This window comes from Diceros bicornis, chromosome 11 (genome assembly GCF_020826845.1).
Source record: "Diceros bicornis minor isolate mBicDic1 chromosome 11, mDicBic1.mat.cur, whole genome shotgun sequence".
NCBI classification, from domain to species: domain Eukaryota; kingdom Metazoa; phylum Chordata; class Mammalia; order Perissodactyla; family Rhinocerotidae; genus Diceros; species Diceros bicornis.
Genome location: NC_080750.1, coordinates 67,500,540 through 67,512,693, shown reverse-complemented (window position 1 = coordinate 67,512,693; position 12,154 = coordinate 67,500,540).

The following is a 12,154-nucleotide window of genomic DNA, read 5'->3' as shown; positions in this document are numbered from 1 at the left end:
ATTGAGGTCATAATAGTTTATAACTGTGAGATTCCAGTTGTACATTATTATTTGTCAGTCACCATATATATGTGCCCCTTCACCCCTTGTGCCCACCCCCCAACCCCCTTCCCCCTGGTAACCACCAAACTGTTCTCTCTGTCCCTGTGTTAGTTTATATTCCACATATGAGAGAGGTCATACGGTGTTTGTTGAAAGGAATTTTTTAAAAAATTGTGATTAAATATACATAACATAAACTTACCATCTTAACCACTTTTAAATGTACAGTTCAGTGGCATTAAATACATTCACATTGTTTTGCAGCCATCACCAACATCCATCTCCAGAACTTTTCATCTTCCCAAACTAAAACTCTGTACCCTCTAAACAGTACCTCCCCACCGTTGCCTCCCTCCCCTCTCCCTAGCAACCACTATTCCACTTTCTCTCTCTGTGAATGTGACAGTATTTGTCTTGTTTCACTTAGCAAAGCTTCAAGGTTCATCCACGTAGTAGCGTGTATCAGAATTCCCTCCCTTTCTACGGCTGAATAATATTCCATGCTATGTTGATGGGCACTTGGGTTGCTTCCACTTTTGGCCCTTGGATGATACTGCTATGAACATGGGTGTACAAATATCTGTAAAGGGGGGTTTTCTCAGCATAGCATAATGATTAAAAGCCAGACAGCCTGGGTTTGATATTTGTTAGCTGTGAGACTTTGATCAATTTTCTAAACTTCTCTTCCTCTACCTTAGTTTCTTCACATGTAAAATGGGGTAATAATAGTACCTACCTTAGAGGGTTGTTGTGATTACATGAGATTTTATATATACACAAAATGCTTATAACAGTGCTTGGCACATAAGGGCCATATAAATATTTATTATTATACCTTGAATTACATATGTTTAGGATCCCCAAGGAGATAAATGAAGGAATAACATCTATTAAAAAATTATAAAACAGAATATGCAGAAATGAAACAAAATCAAATGGATATAAAGAAAACATCTTGGAATAAATTACACAGTCCCGGAAAAATAAAAGACACAAGGTAAATGGTAAACTAGAATCAAAGAGAGAATCAGTATTCTAATTAACTACAATTAGAAGAGGCAGATATTTACCACAAGGCAGCACAGACTCAGAGAGCTTCCTCGTGATGCTCAAATACCTGTTATTTAAGGGGGGCGAGGGGCCATTTCATATCCTCTGCTTTATTATTTTCATTACACATATCACTCTTAATACATATATATGTGTACACATGTGCATGTGTGTGTTCTCTGTCTACATCTACTAGAATATAAGCAGAATTTTCTTTTTTTCAATTTTGGTCATAGCTGTATCATGTAGCAGGCACTCAATCATACAAATATAAAGATTCTTAATGGCCAGCACCAAGGGATGGTTTAAATACATTCTGATGCACCCACAAATGGAGTATTACACAGCCATTTAAAGTGACCTTGTAGAAAAATAGTTAATGACCAAAACAGTGAGAAGGATGAGATCACCATAAGAAATAGAAGTTCATGGTCAGCAGATGGAATATTGAGGCTTAAGATATCAAGGTGGAAAGATTCTGATGATGAAAAGGCCCAGGAGTGTGGCTGAAATAAAACGGAAGTGAAAGTCATCCAAATGAACATTGAAATTACCCAGCTGGTCAGTGGGGCTTGGGATGGAGAACGAGGCTGAGCAACTTCCAGTGTCCTCAAGGAGAGACGGTGAGTGATCTGGAATTGGCAGGGGACACAAAGATGTGGTGGCCGAGACGGTGGGGGAGCAGCTGGCAGGAGCTGCTGAGGAGCAAGCAGTGACGGAAGCAAAGGCAGTGACCACCCCGATTCCTGGCCGTGGGCTGTGGGAGGGGCACCCGCCTTCGCTGGAGGCGCAGCGAGGCTTTGGCTCACGTTCGGGGGCACTTTACTGTGGGTTCCAGAGAGTGTGAGGTGAGGAGGGAGAGGGCTGCACTGAGGTGAGGCAGGGGGTGGAGAGGGTCTTCCTTCTGAGGAGAGCTTGTGTTGAGGGAAGAGGACGGGAGGCACTTCACTGCTTCTCCTGTTTCCAGCGTGACCAGCAGGGCTGAACAAACATGTGGCACCCTTCAAACCAACGTTCTTGCGATAATGAATATCAATCTGTGCACTCCTCTCTTGGTATTAAAAAATGTTGTATTTATTTTTTCTACTTGTTTTCTAATAAAAAAATGACTTGTTGACTCCTCTTTCTCCACTGGACCACATATTGCTCACCAACATCTTGGGCAGATTCCATAACTTGCCGTTGCTTTTGGTTATTAAAAGTCCAATCTGATCCACTTTAAAACTCCCATCTCAGGGCCAGCACAGTGGCGCAGCGGGTCAGTTTGTGCACTCCGCTTCGACAGCCCAGGGTTCGCCAGTTCAGATCCTGGGTGCAGACCTACACACCCCTCATCAAGCCATGCTGAGGTGGCGTCCCACATAGAGCAACTAGGACGATGTACAGCTGTGACATACAACTATCCACTGGGGCTTTGGGGAGAAAAAGGAAAAAAGGAGGAAGATTGGCAACAGATCTCAGCTCAGGGCCAATCTTCCTCAAAAAAAAAAAACCTCCCATCTCAAGTTCCATTTAAATTGATCTCTTTCCCCCACCTTCCCCAGCACAGGCCAGGCCTCAGCCTCAGGGAGTGAAGGAGAGGGGGCTTGCTCTACTCTCTGCTTCCTCCTCCCTCTTCTCATCTTGGGACACCCTCTTTCCCCCCACTCCAGTGTCTGGGAGGGAAGGAGGGAAGGGAGAGAGACGAGGCGTGATCTGGCCAAGTGACCTTGTGTTTGCTGCCTGTCAGAGGTGGCGAGGAGCGAGGAGTGCTGGCTGTCCCCAGCTTAGTATGACGCTAGTGGGTTCTGCCAGTGGATGGTCTCTACACCGTTGGTGCATGAGGTTTTCTCAGGGTGGGGCTCAGCAGGCATCAGTTTCTGTATTCACTTCCTTTTCCAAACTCCAGGGACAAATATCAGGGTCTCCCCCAAAATCCCCCACCTCTCTGCTTTCCACACTGAGGGCAGCACTGGGGCAGGCTCAGCGGGCTGCAGCTGGAGAAGGGCCTGCTGCTCACCCGTGTGGCCCTGATGCTCTCGCAGCCCCCTCTCTTGGCTCTGTGAACCCTCCACATCGCCAGCTCTGAGTTCCTGAGGACTCCAATGATGCCTCTTCCCTTCATCTCCCCAGATTTTTCTTTTTATTTATTTATTTTTTTGTGATGAAGATCAGCCCTGAGCTAACCTCCATGCTAATCCTCCTCTTTTTGCTGAGGAAGACCAGCTCTGAACTAACATCTATTGCCAATCCTCCTCCTTTTTTTTTTTCCCCCAAAGCCCCAGTAGATAGTTGTGTGTCATAGTTGCACATCCTTCTAGTTGCTGTATGTGGGACACGGCCTCAGCATGGCCAGAGAAGTGGTGTGTCGGTGTGCGCCCGGGATCTGAACCCGGCCCGCCAGTAGCGGAGCGCGCGCACTTAACTGCTAAGCCACGGGGCCAGCCCAGATTTTCTTTTTAATTGTGAAGAAATTCACATAACATACAATTAACCATTTCAAAGTGAACAATCCAGTGGGACTTAGTTCATTAACAATGTTGTCCAGCCACTACTTCTGTCTAGCTCCAAAGCGCTTCATCACCCCAAAAGGAAACCCTGTACCAGTTAAGCAGTTGCTCCGCATTTCCCCTCCTCCAGCCACTGCCAGCCACTAATCTGTGTTCTATTTGCCTATTCTGGATATTTCCTATAAATGGAATTATGTAATATGTGGCCTTTTGTGTCTGGCTTCTTTCGCTTAGGGTATGTTTTTGAGGTTCATCGACATTGTCACATATATCAGGAGTTCATTCCTTTTTATGACTGAATAATATTCTATTTTTTTATTATACCCTCCCCAGACTTAAAAATGCAGTATTTTTTACATACAAGATATACAAAATAACATAATGAATACCACCAGCCAACTTAAGGTGTCAAACGCTGTTTGTGAGTTACTTTATGCCTTTAAGAAACACATCTTTCTGTCACTTTAATAGGATTTCAGGAGGCAGCAGAAGTAGATGAGTGTATTTGATCTGCCCTCTTCACTCAGAAGTCCCTATTTGACTTTGTTGAACTATGTAGATGTTGAACTTTGATAAAAATAAAGCTAAATAAAAATAAAATAAAAGAAGCTCAAATTTATAAAAAATCAGAAAAATTGCAATTGAAGTGAGCGTGAGTTATTTCTCTATATCCTTCAGACTGGCAACAATTAAAAAGAGCCCTATCATTAAAGGAAGGGAATAAGAGGAAATGTGGAGTGTTAGGGCCTTTGTGGAGACAATCTGGCAGTATTTATTAACATTTGACATACATATGGCCTTTGGTCTTGGAATCTGACTCTTAGGAATCTATCCCATGGGAAAAGAAAGTCCCAATTTTGTAATGACGCGAGTACAAGAATGGTTGTCAGTGTTGTTTGCAGAAGCCCAAACTGGAAACAAGTGAAGGCTTGTCAGTAGGGAATGACTGAACGATCGTTCATCCACACTGTGGAATATTAAACAGCCATTAAAAAGAATAAATTAGAGCCATAGCAGATGTCTTTCAGTGAATTCCATGAGGTATTGTTCAGTGAAAAAAAGTATGCTGTGAAAAAGTCTGTAAACTATTATTCAAATTTTATTTAATACTGTCCACTCTCATTTATATGAAAAGATACATATATATATATGTAGTGTGTATGGCATTATATGACTTAGGGGAAAAATAACTAGTGGGAGGTGTGGAGATGGGGGACCCCACGCAGAGGAAGATGAGGGAGAGGGAAGTTTTTGTTGTTGTTAGTGCTGTGGAGTGTATTCCTACCCTAGCCACTCCGTGTACAGCAGAACGCAACCCTGCCCAGTCTTTTTGCGCCATCCTCTCACGTTCTGGCACTGTATCAGACAATGCTCCACTGCTATTCATAGGGTTTTCATGGCCAGTCTTTTGGAAGTGGCTGGCCAGGTCCTTCTGCCTAGCCTGTCTTAGTCTGGAAGCTCTGTTGAAACCATGGGTGCTGGTATTTGAAATCCTGGTGGCATAGCTTTCAGCATCACAGCAACACGCAGCCACCACAGTATGACAACCACAGACAGGAGGTGTGGTTCTGGGAAACAAACCCAGGCCTCGGTGGTGAAAGCACCAAATCTTAACCACTAGACCACCAGGGCTGGCTAAACAATACAGTATAACAACTTTTTCCATAGCATTTACATTATATTAGGTATTATAAGTAACCTAGAGATGATTTAGAGTATACAGGAGGATATGCATAGATCATGTGCAAATACTACACCGTTATATATAAGAGACTTGAGCATTCGCAGATTTTGGTATCCATGGGGGTCTTGGAACCAATTCCCCATGGATACTAAGGGATGACTGTCTGCACTCCCATGTTCCTTGCAGCACTATTTAGAATAGCCAAGATATGGAAACAACCTAAGCATCCATCAATGGATGAAAGGATAAAGAAAATGTGGTGTGTGTGTGTATATATATATATAGGAATATTATATACTCTATACAATATTATATATAATATATTAAATATAATATTAAATTATATATTATTAATATATAATAAATATCAAGATGTATTATTATAATATTAATATTAAATTATACCATATATAATATAATGGAATATGTATTATATTATATATATTATTTATGTAATGGAATATTAGTCAGCCATAAAAAAGAATGAAATCTTGTCATTTGGGACAACATGGATGAACCTTGAGGGCATTATACTAAGTAAAATAAGTCAGATAGAGAAAGACAAATACTGTATGATCTCACTTATACGTGGAATCTAAAACCAAAAAACAAGAAACCCCCAACTGATAGATACAGAGAACAGATTGGTGGTTGCCAGAGGTGAGGAGTCGGGGGTGGGTGAAATGGTAAATGGAGTCAAAAGACACAAACTTCCAGTTATAAAATGAATAAGTCATGGTGATGTAATGTACAGCATGGTGACTGTCGTTAATAATACTGTATTGCATATTTGAAAATTGCTAAGAGTAGATCTTAAAAGTTCTCACAAGAAAAAAATTCTGTGACTATGTATGGTGACAGACATTAACTAGAGTTATTGTGGTGATCATTTCACAATATACACAAATATTGAATCATTATGTTGTACATCTGAAACTAACAGAATGTATGTCAACTATATCTCAATAAAAAAATAACATAAAGTCAAAAGATTAATGATAAACTGGGAAAATGTTTTTCAACACATATGATAAAGAGAAAAATTGCCTCTTCTTATAAGGTAGCCACCCCCACTCCAATTTCTATGTAAGTGGTTACAGTGTTGGGAAGGGAGGAGGCTGGGATTAGGGAAGGACCTTCACAGGAGATAGTGCATTATAATTTTTGGAGTTCATAAAACCTTTGTGAAACCTTTCTCTCAGAATCGGCCTTATGTAGGGACGGTGCTCAATTCCATGGTGTTGGGGTCACTATGAAGCCTGTGGCATCTTCCATATCCTGGCCACAACATGACCCCACCTTGATTTCTGTTGCCCTATGACCCTAGTGACTGGGGCTGGGTGCATGGGTCCTGGGAACCTTAACACCCTAGTTGGGCAGCTTCATCCCAACTATAGGTTTGGCTTCCAAATTGACTTTATGTAGATAATATCTTTATATACTGATTGCCTTCTGGGACTTCTCCAAGAGGATATCTCATAGTACTTCACATTCAACATGTCTAAGATGGATATTAACATCTTCTCCTCAAACTCCTCATCCTGTTCCTTATCTCCTCTGAAAGTATTGCCACCACTCAACTGCTTCAGTCAAAACTGGGTAACACCCATACTTCCTTCTCTGCCCCTTCTCCCCAGGTGGAATATATCAAGTCTACTGACTCCAACTCCACTATTTCTCCAGCATCCACCTGCTTCTCTCTCTCCCTACTGCTCCTCCCCTGGTTTGGTCACTATAATGTTTGGTCTGGGTTATGGAGCAGCCTCCTGATAGGCCTCCCTGCCTCCACGTTACCACCCTTCAGAGGATTCTGCACACAGCAGCCAGAGTGATCTTTCTAAAATGCAAACCTGATCATATCACCTGCTGCTCAAATCCCTTCGATGTCTTACAACTGCCATTGATATAAAAGCCAAACTCCTATTCTTGTCGAGTGGAGAAGAAACAAATGTATAAACAGATATTTAAATAAATTGTACAAATAAAGGCCATTTTAGATAATTATAAGGGCAATCAGAAAATAAAACAGGGTGATGCCCTAGATGTGAGTGTAGATATTGATATAGGTGGGATTTGGGGAGGAAGATGACATCTTGTTGACCTTGGTCCATGAAGGGCAGCATGATCAGGCGCCTCCCCTTCTCACTCTCCCACCTCTTTGAAGGCACCGTGCTTTCTGGCTTCCAGGCCTTCACACAACCTGTTATCTCTGCCTCATTTGCTCCTCTCTCTCCCTTCACTTGACTAAGACCTACACTTCAGTTCACTCCCTTAAGGAAGTCTGCTCACTCTACGGAACACTGTGCTTTGAAAAGTATGTAATGCTAAGCTGCCTTGCAGAAAATGTGTTCCAAGTACGCTCTCAATAGCAAGATATCAAATGGCTGGTTTTCCCATATTTACACTCCTATAGGTGGCTTTTGTCCATTCTTTTCAATCTTGACCATTATGCTAGGCACAATGATAGTGTCTCATTGTTGTCTTTTTTTTATTTTTATTTTTTGTTTATTGCAGTAACATTGGTTTATAATATTGTAAAAATTTCAGGTGTACATCATTATATTTCTATTTCTGCATAGATTACATCATGTTCACCACCCAATTACTAATTACAACCCATCACCACACTCATTGTTGTCTTAATTTGTGTTTCTTTGATTCTAGTGAGACATTTTTATGTTTGCCATCCATTTGAGTTTTTCTTTTGTGAGTTTCCAATTAATCTCCTTCATTTATGTTTCTGTAAGTACGCTCATAGTTTTATCATTCATCCAACAGCATGTTTATTGCATGCCTGCTATATATTAGGCAATTGTTATGGGCTGAATTGTGTCCTCTCAAAATTCATATTGAATTGAATATGGTTAGGGTTGAAGCCCTAACCCCCAGCACCTCAGAAAGTAACTGTATTTAGAGACAGGCCCTTTAAAGAAGTGATTAAGATAAAATGAGGTCATTGGGGTGGGTCCTAATCCAATAGGACTAGTGTCCCTATAAGAAGAGAAGATTAGGACACAGACACACACAGAGGAAAGGCATGTGAGGACACAGGGAGAAGACGGCTATCTGCAAGCCAAAGAGAGGGGCCTCAGGAGAAACCAACCCTGCCCACACCTTGATCTTGGACTTCCAGCCTCCAGAACTATGAGAAAATAAATTTCTGTTGTTTAAGCCACTCAGTCTGTGATATATTGTTATGGGAGTCCGAGCTGACTAACATGGCCGTGTTCTGGGCACTGGGATTTCAGCATTGAATAAGATGGATAAGTCCCTGTTCTTACGGATTACAGCAGGACGAAATAAATAAGATAGACACATAAACTTATTTTATATTATATCTTACAATATTTATGTCTTATTATAAACAAAGCATTTATAATTACATATAAGATATAATTATAAGATAAGATATAAGATAATAACGGCAATAGTGGTAAGTGCTACGAAGCAAGTAAATAGGGTGATGTAACAGAGTGATGAGGGCCGTCAGGAGAGCTAGGGGGTTGGAGCCAGTGTCTCTGAGGAGGAGAGACCTAAACTTGTGCTGAGACCGGAAGACAGGTAAAAGCTGCCATACAGAGGGTGGAGACTGACAGAAAGCAGGATGGTGTTTGTCCGGGGCTGGAGGGAGGGGGAATGGGGAGTTACTGTCTAATGAGGACAGAGTTTCAGTTTGAGAAGGGGAAAATTTCTGGAGATGGATGGTGGTGCTAGTTGGACAGCAACGTCACTGTACTTAATGTCACAGATGTACACTTAAATATGGTTACATATATACTTTAAAATGTCCACTGAAGAATGGTTAAAACGGTAAAATTTATATTATATATATTTTACCACAGTAAAAAAAAGGAAGGAAATAATAACAGTATCTGCCGCATAGGCCTACTGTGAGGATTAACTGAGCATATACATGTAGAGAGCATGGAGCAGTCCCAGGAGCAGCAGGCGCTTGGTGAATGTTCGTTGTTATTGTTTTCTGAACATATTCTCCTCAACAAGAAGCATGCTTGCTTCATGGGTGACAGTCCTTAACTGTCCACCATCTGGGCAGACTCCCCAGCTGACTTCCATATGCCCTCCAGTAGCCACCACATTTACTTCTGAAGTGTCTCTCATTCTTCTCAGGAAAATGGGCAGAATTGCTTAACTTGATCTTAGCAGTTTTAACCTTTGTTATAAATTAATCAGTTTGTTGACAAAAGTTGACCCAGGACATAGCTGTCAATACTTAGAAGTGCCTCAGCCGCCTGTTGATTGTATAGTCCAAGAACAGCTGGGTCATCTAGGTCCCCAGCAGGGAACACATTCCAGACGGCCTGGAGGGGGAGGAGGTGCTTGGGCAGTGCCTGGGACTTGCATTCAAGCTGCAGCGTTGGTGCCAGCAGCAAGGCATGCTGGGTCTGTGTGGTGCTCCTGCTCCTGGCTCTCAGATCCTCGGGTAACGATCCCAGCGGCATTATTTATCATATGTTGTAAGTGTCTGCATCATCCTGCAGTGAACCACTCATCTTTGAACACCCAGGCCTATTTCAGTGTCTGGCAATTAGTTGAGCAGTGAATGCTGTAGCGCATGAATTAACTGCTATAGCATTTATAGCTATAAATGTCCCAGGTCTTTACCTGGGACAATGCTGAGTAGGCAGAATAATGACCCCTCAAAGATGTCCACACCCAGTCCCTGGAACCTGTGAATATGTTTGTTACCTTACATGGCAAAAGGGACTATGCAGATGTGATCAAGTTAAGGATCTTGAGGGCCGGCCCCGTGGCTTAGCGGTTAAGTGCTCGCGCTCCGCTGCTGGCGGCCCGGGCCCGGATCCCGGGCGCGCACCGACGCACTGCTTCTCCGGCCACACTGAGGCCGCGTCCCACATGCAGCGACTGGAGGGATGTGCAACTATGACATACAACAGTCTGCTGGGGCTTTGGGGGGAAAAAATAAATAAATAAAATCTTAAAAAAAAAAAAAAAGTTAAGGATCTTGAGAAGGGGAGATTATCCTGGATTATCCAGGTGGGCCCAACGTCATCACAAAGTCCTCATAAGGGAAAGAGGGAACATTCAAGTCAGAAAAGATGTGACAGTGGAAGTAGAAGTCTGAGTGATGTGGGGCCACAAGCCAAGGAAAGCAGGCAGCGTCTAGAAGGTAAGGAAACTGACTCTCCTCTAGAGCCTTCGGAAGGAACGCAGCCCAGCAGACTCATTTTAGACTTCCGAACTCCAGGAGTGTAAGATAGTAAAGTTGTGTTGTTTTAAGCCATTAAGTTTGTGGTAATTTGTTACAGCAACAATAGGAGACTAACACGCACACATCCTCTCGTTTAAACCTCATGACATCCCTGAACGGTAGGTATTGTTATCCTACTATGGAGGAGGAAAGTAGGACTCAGTTAGGTAAGGACTCAGTTGTACAAGGTAGTGAGCAATGGACCTGACTTTGAAGGAAGAGCTGGCTGACTCCCAGCCATGGGCTTTGAGTCCCTCCTGCCACCCAAGACTCCCTCCTCTAAAGGAGATTGAAGTTCAACTGTGAATCCTCAGCTGCCGTGTACTAGAGAGGTGGCAAGAGATCATCGCTGGTAAAGACAGACTCCTTGGAAGGAGAGAGACTGTAAAATAATCAAACACATTGGCTTGATATGTCCAAGGTTTTATTCCTACTGCTTTTCTCCTTTTTTTTTTTTTTAACGCCTTTGATTTTTTTTTTTGTGAGGAAGATCAGCTCTGAGCGAACATCCATGCCAATCCTCCTCTTTTTGCTGAGGAAGACTGGCTCTGAGCTAACATCTATTGACAATCCTCCTCCTTTTTTTTCCCCAAAGCCCCAGTAGATAGTCGTATGTCATAGTTGCATATCCTTCTAGTTGCTGTATGTGGGACGCGGCCTCAGCATGGCTGGACAAGCAGTGAGTCGGTGCACGCCCGGGATCCGAACCCGGGCCGCCAGTAGCGGAGTGTGCACACTTAACCGCTAAGCCATGGGGCCAGCCCCCATTTTTTATTTAATGAACAACACTCCCGAATTTTTTTGCTTGTTTAAACAAATCCCTGTTTTAGTGTCTTGGTTGCTGGACATGCATAAGTTGGGTACTAGATTTCTCCAGAGAAACAGAACCAGTAGCGTATCTAGATCTAGGTTTGGATATATATAAAGAGACCTTATATTGGCTCATGTGATTATGGAAGCTGAGAAGTCCCACAGTCTGCCATCTGCAAGCTGGAGACCCAGAAGAATCAGTGGTGAAGTTCCAGTCTGAGTGCAGGAGAAGATGGAGGTCCCAGCTTGGAAACAGTCCTGCAGGCAGAGCAAACTCTCCCTTCCTCTGCCTCTTTGTTCTATTCAGGCTCTCTGTGGATTGCATGAGGCCCACCCACATTGGGGAGGGCAATCTGCTTTACTCAGTCTACCAATTCAAATGTTAATCTCATCCAGAAGCACCCTCACAAACACACTTAGAATCATATTTAACCAAATATCTGGGCGCTCTGCGGCCCAGTCAAGTTGACACATAAAATTATCCATCAGAAGTCTCATGTGGATAAATGAGAAAAGTGTCCTGGTTACAATTACAGTTCAGGACTTGGAACCATGCTGAGCTCACAGTTGACATTAGTTGGTCAAGACTCACTCAATTTTAGGTCCAGAAAGGACTTCAGAGGGCATCCTACTGAGACTTGTGTTTAAGAGCTTGAAATGCTTAAGTGTTTTGCTCGGATACATATAGCTACTTAGTAGTGGAGCCCCAAGTGCCCTCAAATGAATGAGCAATTACTTGTTAGGATAATAATGAGTTCACGTGTATTGAACCTCGCCATGTGCCAGACACCCTTCCCAGCTCATTCCCTGTATTAATGCATTTAATAAAACATGAGCCTCTAATCTGAC